We start from the raw sequence: 12,961 nt of genomic DNA on the forward strand, positions 1-12,961 counted from the left end.
CGTAGTATATAACAGAGCTACGTAGTATGCAACACAGCATACGCAGTATATAGCAGAATTACGTAGTATATAACACAGCCACGTAGTATATAACATAGCCACATAGTGTATTGCACAGCTATATAGTGTATTGCACAGGCAAGTAGTATATTGGTCAGCCATGTAGTATATAGCAGAGCCACGTAGTATATAACATTGCCACATCGTATATCATAGTATATTGCACTGCCACGTAGTATATAACACAGCCTCATAGTATATTGCACAGTCGACGTAGTATATAACAGAACCGATGCAGCCACAAAGTATATTGCACAGCTACGTAGTATATAGCACAGAGCACGTAGTATTTTGCACAGCCACGTAATATATTTGATAGTCACGTTGTATATTGCACAGTCACGTTGTATATTGCCCAGCTGCATAGTATATAGCACAGAGATGTAGTATATAACAGAGCCCACGCAGTATGTAACACAGCCCACGTAGTATATAGCAATGTGGGCACTATATGCGTGGTTAAAAAATAAACATATACTCATCTTCCGAAGACCCCTTGAAGTCCTGGCGCCTGTGTGTGGTGCACGCAGCAGCTTCCGGTCCCAGGGTTGGCATGAGCGCAGGACCTGTGATGATGTCGTGGTCACATGACCGTGACATCATGGCAGGTCCTTCTCGCATAGCATCCTTGGCACCGGAGGACAGCAGGCGACGTCGGAGGGTGAGAATAACCTTTTTTTTTAAATTATTATTATTTGTAACATTAGATCGTTTTACTATTGATGCTGCATACACAGCATCAATAGTAAAAAGTTGGTCACACAGGGTTAATAGCAGCATTAACGGAGTGCATTACACCGCAGTCCATTAACTCTGGCATTAACCCTGTGTGAGCGCTCAGCGTTGACTGCAGGGCAGTAAAACAGCGGCCATTTCTCTGCCAGACTATGGCCGTCGCTGATTGGTCGTGGCAATGGTCGTGGACGTTTTGCCACGACCAATCAGCGACTTGGATTTCCATGACAGACAGAGGCTGCGACCAATGAATATCCGTGACAGACAGACAGAAAGACAGACAGACAGACAGATGGAAGTGACCCTTAGACAATTATATAGTAGATTCTGTGAGTACAATTAATTTCTTATTTTGGATTAGTGGATCTGGCTGAGCTGCTCTATGTTCAGATTTTGGGAGGATTAAGAAAGCTTTTGCCCTGAGATGCAAAGACCACCATCTCCGGTTTTATACCAATACTGCAAATATAGCAAGGTGGAAAAATTCAGGAGATTTTTTATATTTGCCTTAAAGAAGCATTCCCATCAATATTTCTATGTTCTTAATACATTTTAGTCCTCATTTACAGAAAAGAGAAGAATTATCTGGGTAGAAAGGGAAAAAAAGCAATTGTAAGTGGACAATTCTGCATGATATGAGGAATACAATATATTAAGAGGATACAAACCTTGATGGAATGCTTCTTTATTGACTGTAGATGTGGTAAAGTATATTCTGTTTGGCTTTTTTGTTGTGGAATGATTTGAGCTACTTTTCTGGACTTTGCATTTGACCGATCGTTTGTAAGATTTCTCTTTTATTCATTCACTTTGAATTTTGCTAATTCAAAAAATGAAACTATTAAAGGGAATCTGTTAGCAAGCTTTTGCTATGCTATCTGTAGACAGCAGGAGATATAGGCTGAAACACAGAATTAAAGGATGTGTGATTTGCATGCTGTATATATGTATGAAGGATATATCACTAAGAAATTAAGATTGCCAGACTAATCCGGTAACGCCCCTTCCTGTGATAAACACCTCATGGTCTGTTGACTTTGTACGCTGAGAGCCATTTGTGGCGAAGTTAGCTTTCTCAGCTCTACTTCATTCTAAATTTAAAAGCTCTGATTGTATCAGAACAGCTCCACTGAGTATACTAAGTGATACATCGTTGGATTCAGCATCTCTTTATCTACATGACGCTTCTCCCAGATGAGGCAGCAAAAATCTGCTGACAGATTCCCTTTAACATTTTTATTGTTGAAAGCATTCTTATTCTGAAGCACTTTTCCCAATGCCTAAAACTATTGCAAAATAATGAGTGTGTATATATATATATATATATATATATATATATATATATATATATATATATACAGTATATATATATATATATATATATATATATATATATATATATATATATATATATATATATGTACCAGGCTTTCACGCAGGACAAGTATAAAGATGTAGGTAAACAAAGTGCTTTCCCCACAAGAAATACCCCAGTAAGAAATCAGAAGTCATTTGAAGTGAGAAAAAGAAGCACTGTGGTGAAGAAGAAAGGGAGAGTGTGGTCATAGGGGAATCCCTACTGAGAAGAACATAAGCTGCTATCTGCTGACCAGTGACCAGATATTACCTCACCAGAACTGTGCTGTCTTCCAGGTGCCCAAATCAAAGATGTGTCTGATAAGGTATCAATACTCTTCAGTGGTACAGATGACTACATAAGTCTACTAATACCAGTAGGAACAAAAGACGCAGAAAAAAAGGACCTGGAAACTATATGCAGAGACTTTGAAGACCTAGGCCGGAAAGTGAAAAAACTCGGAGTGCAGGTCATCTTCTCATTCATCCTCCCAGTGGATGGACATGGGCCAAGGATATTGAACAGCATTCTACACGTGAATAACTGGTTCCATGAGCAATGGTTTTTTTTTGACAATTGAGTGAATTTCCTGTATGATGGACTACTTGCTAGAGATGGGTTGAAAACTTATGAAAACTCAAAAACATTTGGTAGACCCCTTGTTATACTCATCAGGAGGGCTTTAAACTAGAGCAATATGGAGCAATATGCATTTGAATAAAATATGCAGCTATTCTTTTGAAAACTACTAGAAATGGAAATAAAGAGCAAAAACATCAAACGCTGGATGAAAATAGAGAAGCAAGAGAAACCGACTACAAATTAGGTCTATACAAATGCACAGAGGATGGGAAACAAACAAGGAGAATTGAAACTGCTAACACAGGAAGAGAGATATGTCATAGACATCACTGAAACTTGGTGGGATGATACACATGATTGGAATGCAAACCTTGAAGGCTACAACTTATTTATTAGACACATTATTAACAAGAGGGGAGGGGATGTTTCATTGTATTTTAGGAAAATGTATATCTCTACAAAGATCCAAGCTTCAGAGAATGGTACCTCTGTAGACGCTGTGTGAGTAAAAATGCAAGGAAAGAACAACAGCAAGGACACTAATGTAGGTGCTTACAATAGGCCACCTGGACAGACTGAAGATGTGGATGAACTCTTTTTACATCAGATGTCTCTGTTTTCAAAAAAGTATGACATAGTGATTATGGGAGATTTTAACTATCCACATATTTGTTGAGAATCTCTCTCAGGCAAAAGTAATAGGTCCAGGTAATTCTTATCTTCTCTTGTTGACAATTTTATCTTTCAAAGGGTAGAAAAAAGAACAAGAGGATCTGAACTCTTAACCTAATTCTTACCAACAGGGAGGAAATGGTTGAGGATGTAAATGTGGCTGGAAATTTACAGTTATGCTCAAAAGTTTACATAGCCCAGCAGAATTTTTGCTTTCTTGGCTCTTATTCAGAGAATATGAATAACACCAAACCTTTTTCTCCACTCATGGTTAGTTGTTGGGTGAAGCCATTTATTGTCAAACTACTGTGTTTTTTCTTTTTAAATCATAATGACAACCCAAAAGATCCAAATGACCCTGATCAAAAGTTCACATACCCTGGTGATTTGAGCCTGATAACATGCACAGGAGTTGACACAAATGGGTTTGAATAGCTACTTTGTGCATACAAGCTGAGTGAGTTTCTGGGATCCAGACAGACTCTTGCATCTTTCATCAAGCCTATGAAGTTTCTGGATTGTGAGTCATGAAGAAAGCAAAAGAATTGTCATCGGAACTACGGGAAAAGATAGTCGAACTGTATAAAGCAGGGAAGGGATACAAAAAGATATCCAAGGAATTGATAATGCCAGTCAGCAGTGTTCAAACTGTGATTAACAAATGAAAATCAGGGGCTTTATAAAAACAAAACCACGGTTAGGTAGACCAACAAAAATTTTGGAGAGTGGTCAGCAAGGCCTATGTTGAATGGAACATAATTCCTACTGTAAAGCACGGAGGTGGATCGATGATGGTTTGGGGATGTGTGAGCTACAAAGGCACAGAAACTTTGGTCAAAGTTGAAGGAAAGATGAAGGCAGCATGTTATCAGCAAATACTGGAGACAAATTTACAATCATCAGCTCGGAAGTTGCTCATGGGATGTAATTGGACATTCCAACATGACAATGATCCAAAACACAAGGCCAAGTCGACCTGTCAGAGCTACAGCTGAACAAAGTGAAGGTTCTGGAGTGGCCATTTCACTCTCCTGACTTCAATATCATTGAGCTACTCTGGGGAAATTTCAAGCACATAGCTCATGCTAGACAGCCCAGGAATGTAAAGGAACTGGAGGATTTTTGTCAAGAAGAGTGGGCAGCTTTACCATCTGAGAAAATAAAGAACCTCATCCACAACTACCACAAAAGACTTCAAGCTGTCATTGATGTTAGATGGGGCAATACAAGGTATTAAGAAATAGGGTATGCAAACTTTTGATCAGGGTCATTTGGATGTTTTGGGCTGTCATTATGATTTAAAAAGAGAAAACACAGTAGTTTGACAATAAATGGCTTCAGCAACCACTAACCATGAGTGAAGAAAAAGTTTTGGTTTTATCATTCATATTCTCTGACAAAAGGCCAAGAAATCAAAAATTCTGCCAGGGTATGTAAACTTTTGAGCACAACTGTAGGAAGCGTTAATCATGCTATCCTCAAATTTTAGATTACAAGAGGAGCAAGGCTAGCGAGACTTTAAAGTTCGACTTTAGAAAGGCAGATTTTAATGGACTGAAGGTAGGAAAGGTCCAATGGCTGGTTTCTCTAAAGGACAGAAATGTCCATGAAGGATGGAAGATTTTGCTAAATGAAATTCTCACTGCACAATAGGTAAAAATCCCAAAAAGAAGGAAGCATTAGGAGTTAACACTAGAACTACCGCAGGTTTCATAATACCTATAACTACCATTAGGGGTCATTTTGACCCGCATTCAAAAGTACTGACTCTGGAGTAAAAATAACTTTTTTGTTGCCAACAAATTAAAGAACATTTATTTTAACTTAGTAGGAACAGTGTAAAGATCAAGTACAGCACGCATTTTCCTTTTACATGGTCATAGCATGAAGCTGAAGAATGATCTCCCGTTTGCTAATTTTACTCCCAGTTGCTGTTTTCTAGAGTATAATTGTGTTTATAGCTGCTAAATCAAGTACATTACAAAACACCTGAACAGGCCATCGGCGGCTTCCAGATTTTGTGGTGTACTTTCGAGCCATCTGGTCTGCTGTGTCCACTCCAACCTTTGTTTTATTGTAAAATTGTACCGTTTCTGTTTTTTTTTCTTGTCATTTCCAACTGCTACATCTGGGTGAAGACTACTGAACAAAATGACATTCTTATTTGGCTTACCTTGGTAAACTGTAAGAGTGATGTCACCATTCTTCATCAGAGTAGTCATATATGTATTTGTTATTAGAAGACTTGCCTACAACTACTTTTATGTATGGGGTCAAATTGACCCCTTCAGTACTTTGAGGTATGAATTGTAAAATCAGGGCCCCTGAAAAAGTTTCAATTCATTTTTGTGTCCTAAAATACAACACTACCATGAATAAATAAAAGTCACAAAAACTAATTTGTTAAAATTTTAGAAATGATAGGAAAAAGAAATAGCAAAAGGGTCAAAATGACCCCTCCGGTAGTTCTAGTGTTAATCGCTTTTAAGATAGGAAACAATAAATTTATAACTAATGGAAAGAGGGGGCATATGTAAAGAAGAATATAATGCTGCTTGCAGGAAATGGAGGGCCAGCATTAGAAGAGCTAAAGCCAGTAATGAAGTGAGGCTTGCAAGGGAGACCAAAAGCAGTAAAAATGATTTTGGGGGTACGTCAAAAGCAAAATAATAATCAAAGATGCTACAGGATTTTTACAGGATAAAAAGGGTGAAGTGGTAAAAAATGATGTTAAGAAGGGCAAACTTTTAAATTCCTATTTTTCTTTTGTTTTCTCTAAGAAAGCAAATGTAACAACAACTGATCTTCATTGTGCCATTGAAGGAATAAAATAATCTACACTATCTATAAACAGAAAGATGGGCAGGGAACATTTAGCTAATTTAAATTATTTTAAGTCTCCTGGTCCTGATCAATTACATCCTAGGGTACTGCAAGAGTTAGAAGAGGAAATTGCAGAACCACTAGCTAGAATCTTTGAAAAATCCTATAGAACAGGAGTCCCAGATGATTGGAGAGGTGCAAATGCAAGAAGAAGATGAAGCCAGGAAAATATAGTCTAGTGATCCTTACTTACAGTATATACCAGTAAAAATCTTTGAACCAAGTATTAAACAGAATGCATGTAAGTACTTGGATAAGTATACAGCAATTAACCAGAGACAGCATGAGTTTGTAGCAAACAAGTTATGCCAGACTAATCTAATTTCCTTCTATGATGGAATCACTGACTGGGTGGATCAGGGAAATATGGTAGATATAGTATGTTAGGGCTAGCGGAACGCACCAAATAATAAGACAGATAGAGTATGGTGCTTTCGCAGCCCGGGGTCCACCGTGCAGAGATGGAACCTGCTGCCAAGTAATGACGGACTATATGGCGGTACTAATAAGTATACACACGTGGGTTAAACTTCACCCAGCGTGAAGGAAGCGATCCTGTTGTGTCATATTTTTCCGTCAATATGTGGGGGCTTATTTTTTCAGGATGAGTTGTACTTTTGAAGGCATCATTGGTTTTAGCATGTCGTGTACTTGGAAACGGGAAAAAAAATCCAAGTGCAGTGAAATTGTAAAAAAAAGTGCAATCTCACACTTGTTTTTTGTTTGGCTTTTTTGCGCCATTTTCCAATATTCGTAGCTTCTCCTTTTCTCGTGATCTGGGGCTGGGTGAGAACTTATTGTTTGGGTGCCGAGCTAATATTTTTATTGATACCATTTTGGAGCAGATATGTTCTTTTGATTGCCCCTTATTGCATTTTAAAACAGCTGACATGTCCTGGTTTTGATGCTGGCTCACCTCCGGAGCCCACACCAAAGCAGGGGTTCTGCCCTCGGATGTACTATTCCGTCCAAGGGCAGAAAGGGTATAAGGCTCTGTCCTGACCTCCAGTGTTGTTCAACATTTTTATAAATGATCTAGATAAGGGAACTAAAGGTAAACTATTCAAATTTACAGACGATGCAAACCTAGAAGGGATAGCTAACACTAGAGAAGACAGAGAAAGGATTCAGAAGGATCTAGATAACCTTGAACAATGGGCAGTGACTAGAAGGATGGTATTTAACAGGGAGAAATGCAAGATTTTACATTTGGGCTAGAAAAACGATAATTACATCTACATAATGGGAGGAATAGAACTAAGCAACCTGCACTTAGCCTCTCTCTTCCCACTTGTCCTGCAGCGGTGGCAAGTGGGGTAATAGTTTGGGGTTAATGTCACCTTTGTATTGTAAGGTGACATAAAGGCTGACTTAGTAAAGGAGAGGTCTCAATAAGACACCTATCCATTACTAATCCTATAGTTGTTATAGGATAAATAGAAACACAGCCAGAATAAAGTATTTTAATGAAAAAAAACACTAAACACAGTTTTCCATCTTTATTATCCAGCAAATCCATGAAACGTCCCCGATCTCCTGTAATGAAAATAAAATAATAAACCAGCAATATACCATACCTGTCCATCATTTTGTCCCACGAGTAATCTATATCTGGAGTATATACAGTTTTCAACCAGGACGGTGCCAAGATGCGACCGCCCAGGTTGAAAACCACTGGTGAATGAGGAGATGCTGCAAGCGGAGCTTCAGTGACTAGCGGTGCCTCACTGAAGCTGAGCTCTCTCACAGCCTAAACTGTGGTAAACTCTGGACCGTGGGAAAATGCCAGTGGTCCAGAGGTTACCACAGTAGAGGCGGTTCTAGATAGAATATATATACACACATAGAATATATGTATATGTACTGTATCTACAGTGCCTTGTGAAAGTATTCAGCCCCATGGAACTTTTCAAGCTTTTCCCACATAACATGCTTCAAACATAAAGATACCAAATGTAAATTATTGGTGAAGAATCAACAAGTGGAACACAATTGTAAAGTTGAATGAAATTTATTGGTTATTTTAAATTTTTGTGGAAATTCAAAAACTGAAAAGTGGGGCATGCAATATTATTCAACCCCATTACTTTCAGTGCAGCAAGCTCACTCCAGAAGTTCATTGTGGATCTCTGAATGATCCAATGTTGTCCTAAATGCCTAATGATGATAAATATAATTCACCTGTGTGTAGTCAAGTCTCTGTATAAATACACCTGCTCTGTGATAGTCTCCAGGTTCTGTTTGAAGAACAGAGAGCATCATGAAGACCAAGGAACCCAACAGGTAGGTCCGTGATACTGTCGTTGTGAAGTTTAAAGGTGGATTTGGATACAAAATGATTTCCAAAACTTTAAAACATCCCAAGGAGCACTGTGCAAGCAATCATATTGAAATGGAAGGAGTATCATACCACTGCAAATCTACCAAGACCCGGCCGTCCATCTAAACTTTCATCTCAAACAAGGATAAGACTGATCAGAGATGCAGCCAAGAGGCCCATGATCACTCTGGATGAACTGCAGAGATCTACAGCTGAGGTGGGATAGTCTGTCCATAGGACAACAAGCAGTCGTACACTGCACAAATCTGGCCTTTATGGAAGAGTGGCAAGAAGAAAGTTGTTGATTCTTCACCAAAAATTTACATTTTGTATCTTTATGTTTGAAGCAGGATATGTGGGAAAAGGTTGAAAAGTTTGAGGGGGACGAATACTTTCACAAGGCACTGTAACATAGTAACATAGTAACATAGTTAGTAAGGCCGAAAAAAGACATTTGTCCATCCAGTTCAGCCTATATTCCATCATAATAAATACCCAGATCTACGTCCTTCTACAGAACCTAATAATTGTATGATACAATATTGTTCTGCTCCAGGAAGACATCCAGGCCTCTCTTGAACCCCTCGACTGAGTTCGCCATCACCACCTCCTCAGGCAAGCAATTCCAGATTCTCACTGCCCTAACAGTAAAGAATCCTCTTCTATGTTGGTGGAAAAACCTTCTCTCCTCCAGACGCAAAGAATGCCCCCTTGTGCCCGTCACCTTCCTTGGTATAAACAGATCCTCAGCGAGATATTTGTATTGTCCCCTTATATACTTATACATGGTTATTAGATCGCCCCTCAGTCGTCTTTTTTCTAGACTAAATAATCCTAATTTCGCTAATCTATCTGGGTATTGTAGTTCTCCCATCCCCTTTATTAATTTTGTTGCCCTCCTTTGTACTCTCTCTAGTTCCATTATATCCTTCCTGAGCACCGGTGCCCAAAACTGGACACAGTACTCCATGTGCGGTCTAACTAGGGATTTGTACAGAGGCAGTATAATGCTCTCATCATGTGTATCCAGACCTCTTTTAATGCACTCCATGATCCTGTTTGCCTTGGCAGCTGCTGCCTGGCACTGGCTGCTCCAGGTAAGTTTATCATTAACTAGGATCCCCAAGTCCTTCTCCCTGTCAGATTTACCCAGTGGTTTCCCGTTCAGTGTGTAATGGTGATATTGATTCCCTCTTCCCATGTGTATAACCTTACATTTATCATTGTTAAACCTCATCTGCCACCTTTCAGCCCAAGTTTCCAACTTATCCAGATCCATCTGTAGCAGAATACTATCTTCTCTTGTATTAACTGCTTTACATAGTTTTGTATCATCTGCAAATATTGATATTTTACTGTGTAAACCTTCTACCAGATCATTAATGAATATGTTGAAGAGAACAGGTCCCAATACTGACCCCTGCGGTACCCCACTGGTCACAGCGACCCAGTTAGAGACTATACCATTTATAACCACCCTCTGCTTTCTATCACTAAGCCAGTTACTAACCCATTTACACACATTTTCCCCCAGACCAAGCATTCTCATTTTGTGTACCAACCTCTTGTGCGGCACGGTATCAAACGCTTTGGAAAAATCGAGATATACCACGTCCAATGACTCACCGTGGTCCAGTCTATAGCTTACCTCTTCATAAAAACTGATTAGATTGGTTTGACAGGAGCGATTTCTCATAAACCCATGCTGATATGGAGTTAAACAGTTATTCTCATTGAGATAATCCAGAATAACATCCCTCAGAAACCCTTCAAATATTTTACCAACAATAGAGGTTAGACTTACTGGCCTATAATTTCCAGGTTCACTTTTAGAGCCCTTTTTGAATATTGGCACCACATTTGCTATGCGCCAGTCCTGCGGAACAGACCCTGTCGCTATAGAGTCACTAAAAATAAGAAATAATGGTTTATCTATTACATTACTTAGTTCTCTTAGTACTCGTGGGTGTATACCATCCGGACCCGGAGATTTATCTATTTTAATCTTATTTAGCCGGTTTCGCACCTTGGTTAGATTGGTGACCCTTAATATAGGGTTTTCATTGTTTCTTGGGATTTCACCTAGCATTTCATTTTCCACCGTGAATACCGTGGAGAAGAAGGTGTTTAATATGTTAGCTTTTTCCTCGTCATCTACAACCATTCTTTCCTCACTATTTTTTAAGGGGCCTACATTTTCAGTTTTTATTCTTTTACTATTGATATAGTTGAAGAACAGTTTGGGATTAGTTTTACTCTCCTTAGCAATGTGCTTCTCTGTTTCCTTTTTGGCAGCTTTAATTAGTTTTTTAGATAAAGTATTTTTCTCCCTATAGTTTTTTAGAGCTTCAATGGTGCCATCCTGCTTTAGTAGTGCAAATGCTTTCTTTTTACTGTTAATTGCCTGTCTTACTTCTTTGTTTAGCCACATTGGGTTTTTCCTATTTCTAGTCCTTTTATTCCCACAAGGTATAAACCGCTTACACTGCCTATTTAGGATGTTCTTAAACAGTTCCCATTTATTATCTGTATTCTCATTTCTGAGGATATTGTCCCAGTCTACCAGATTAAGGGCATCTCTAAGCTGTTCAAACTTTGCCTTCCTAAAGTTCAATGTTTTTGTGACTCCCTGACAAGTCCCCCTAGTGAAAGACAGGTGAAACTGCACAATATTGTGGTCGCTATTTCCTAAATGCCCAACCACCTGCAGATTTGTTATTCTGTCAGGTCTATTAGATAGTATTAGGTCTAAAAGTGCTGCTCCTCTGGTTGGATTCTGCACCAATTGTGAAAGATAATTTTTCTTGGTTATTAGCAGAAACCTGTTGCCTTTATGCGTTTCACAGGTTTCTGTTTCCCAGTTAATATCCGGGTAGTTAAAGTCCCCCATAACCAGGACCTCATTATGGGTTGCAGCTTCATCTATCTGCTTTAGAAGTAGACTTTCCATGCTTTCTGTTATATTTGGGGGTTTGTAACAGACCCCAATGAGAATTTTGTTACCATTTTTCCCTCCATGAATTTCAACCCATATGGACTCGACATCCTCATTCCCTTCGCTAATATCCTCCCTTAAAGTGGACTTTAGACAAGACTTTACATAGAGACAAACCCCTCCTCCTCTCCGATTTTTACGATCCTTTCTAAACAGACTGTAACCCTGTAAGTTAACTGCCCAGTCATAGCTTTCATCTAACCATGTCTCGGTTATTCCCACTATGTCAAAGTTACCTGTAGATATTTCTGCTTCTAGTTCTTCCATCTTGTTTGTCAGGCTTCTGGCGTTTGCGAGCATGCAGTTTAGAGGATTTTGTTTTGTTCCAATCTCCTCACTGTGGATTGTTTTAGAAATGTTCTTACCTCCCTTCTGAGTATGTTTTCCTGGGTCGTCTTTGTTCGAGTCTAATGTTTTTCTTCCCGTCCCCTCTTCTTCTAGTTTAACGCCCTCCTGATGAGTGTAGCGAGTCTTCTGGCGAATGTGTGTTTCCCAGGTTTGTTGAGGTGTAGTCCGTCTCTGGCGAGGAGTCCATCATACCAGTAATTCACACCGTGGTCCAGGAATCCAAATCCTTGTTGTCTGCACCATCGTCTTAGCCAGTTGTTTGCATCAAGGATCCTGTTCCATCTCCTGGTGCCATGCCCGTCTACTGGAAGGATAGAAGAAAAAACTACCTGTGCATCCAGTTCCTTTACTTTCTTCCCCAACTCTTCAAAGTCCTTGCAGATTGTCGGTAGGTCCTTCCTTGCCGTGTCATTGGTGCCAACATGTATCAGAAGAAATGGGTGGACGTCCTTGGAGCTGAAGAGCTTTGGTATCCTATCGGTCACATCCTTGATCATCGCACCTGGAAGGCAGCATACTTCTCTTGCAGTTATGTCCGGTCTGCAGATGGCTGCTTCGGTGCCTCTCAGTAGTGAGTCTCCCACCACCACCACTCTTCGTTGCTTCTTGGCTGTACTTTTTGCTGTCACTTGTTGCTGTGTGCCCTTTTCTTTTTTGCTTGCTGGTATTGCTTCATTCTTAGGTGTGCCATCTTCATCCTCTACAAAGATTTGATATCGGTTCTTCAGTTGTGTGGTTGGTGATTTCTCCATGGTCTTCTTGCTTCTTTTGGTCACATGCTTCCACTCATCTGCTTTTGGAGGTTCTCTGACACTTTTTGCACCTTCTGTGACCAGTAGAGATGCTTCTGTTCTGTCTAGAAAGTCTTCATTCTCTTTGATGAGTTTCAAAGTTGCTATTCTTTCTTCCAGACCCCGCACCTTTTCTTCTAAAAGGGCCACTAGTCTACACTTCTGACAGGTGAAATTGGATTCTTCTTCTGGTCGATCTGTGAACATGTAGCACATGC

At 39.6% G+C, this 12,961-nt stretch overlaps 1 protein-coding gene across 1 annotated transcript in view; it reads right to left on the bottom strand.

Moving 5' to 3' along the window:
• The window catches only part of ANKFN1 (ankyrin repeat and fibronectin type III domain containing 1), a 935,619-nt gene that overhangs the window by 347,685 nt on the left and 574,973 nt on the right, over positions 1–12,961 (bottom strand). The gene's annotated exons all lie outside the window — the stretch shown is intronic.

The sequence above is a fragment of the Ranitomeya imitator genome, chromosome 2, assembly GCF_032444005.1.
Source record: "Ranitomeya imitator isolate aRanImi1 chromosome 2, aRanImi1.pri, whole genome shotgun sequence".
Taxonomy (NCBI): Eukaryota; Metazoa; Chordata; class Amphibia; order Anura; family Dendrobatidae; genus Ranitomeya; species Ranitomeya imitator.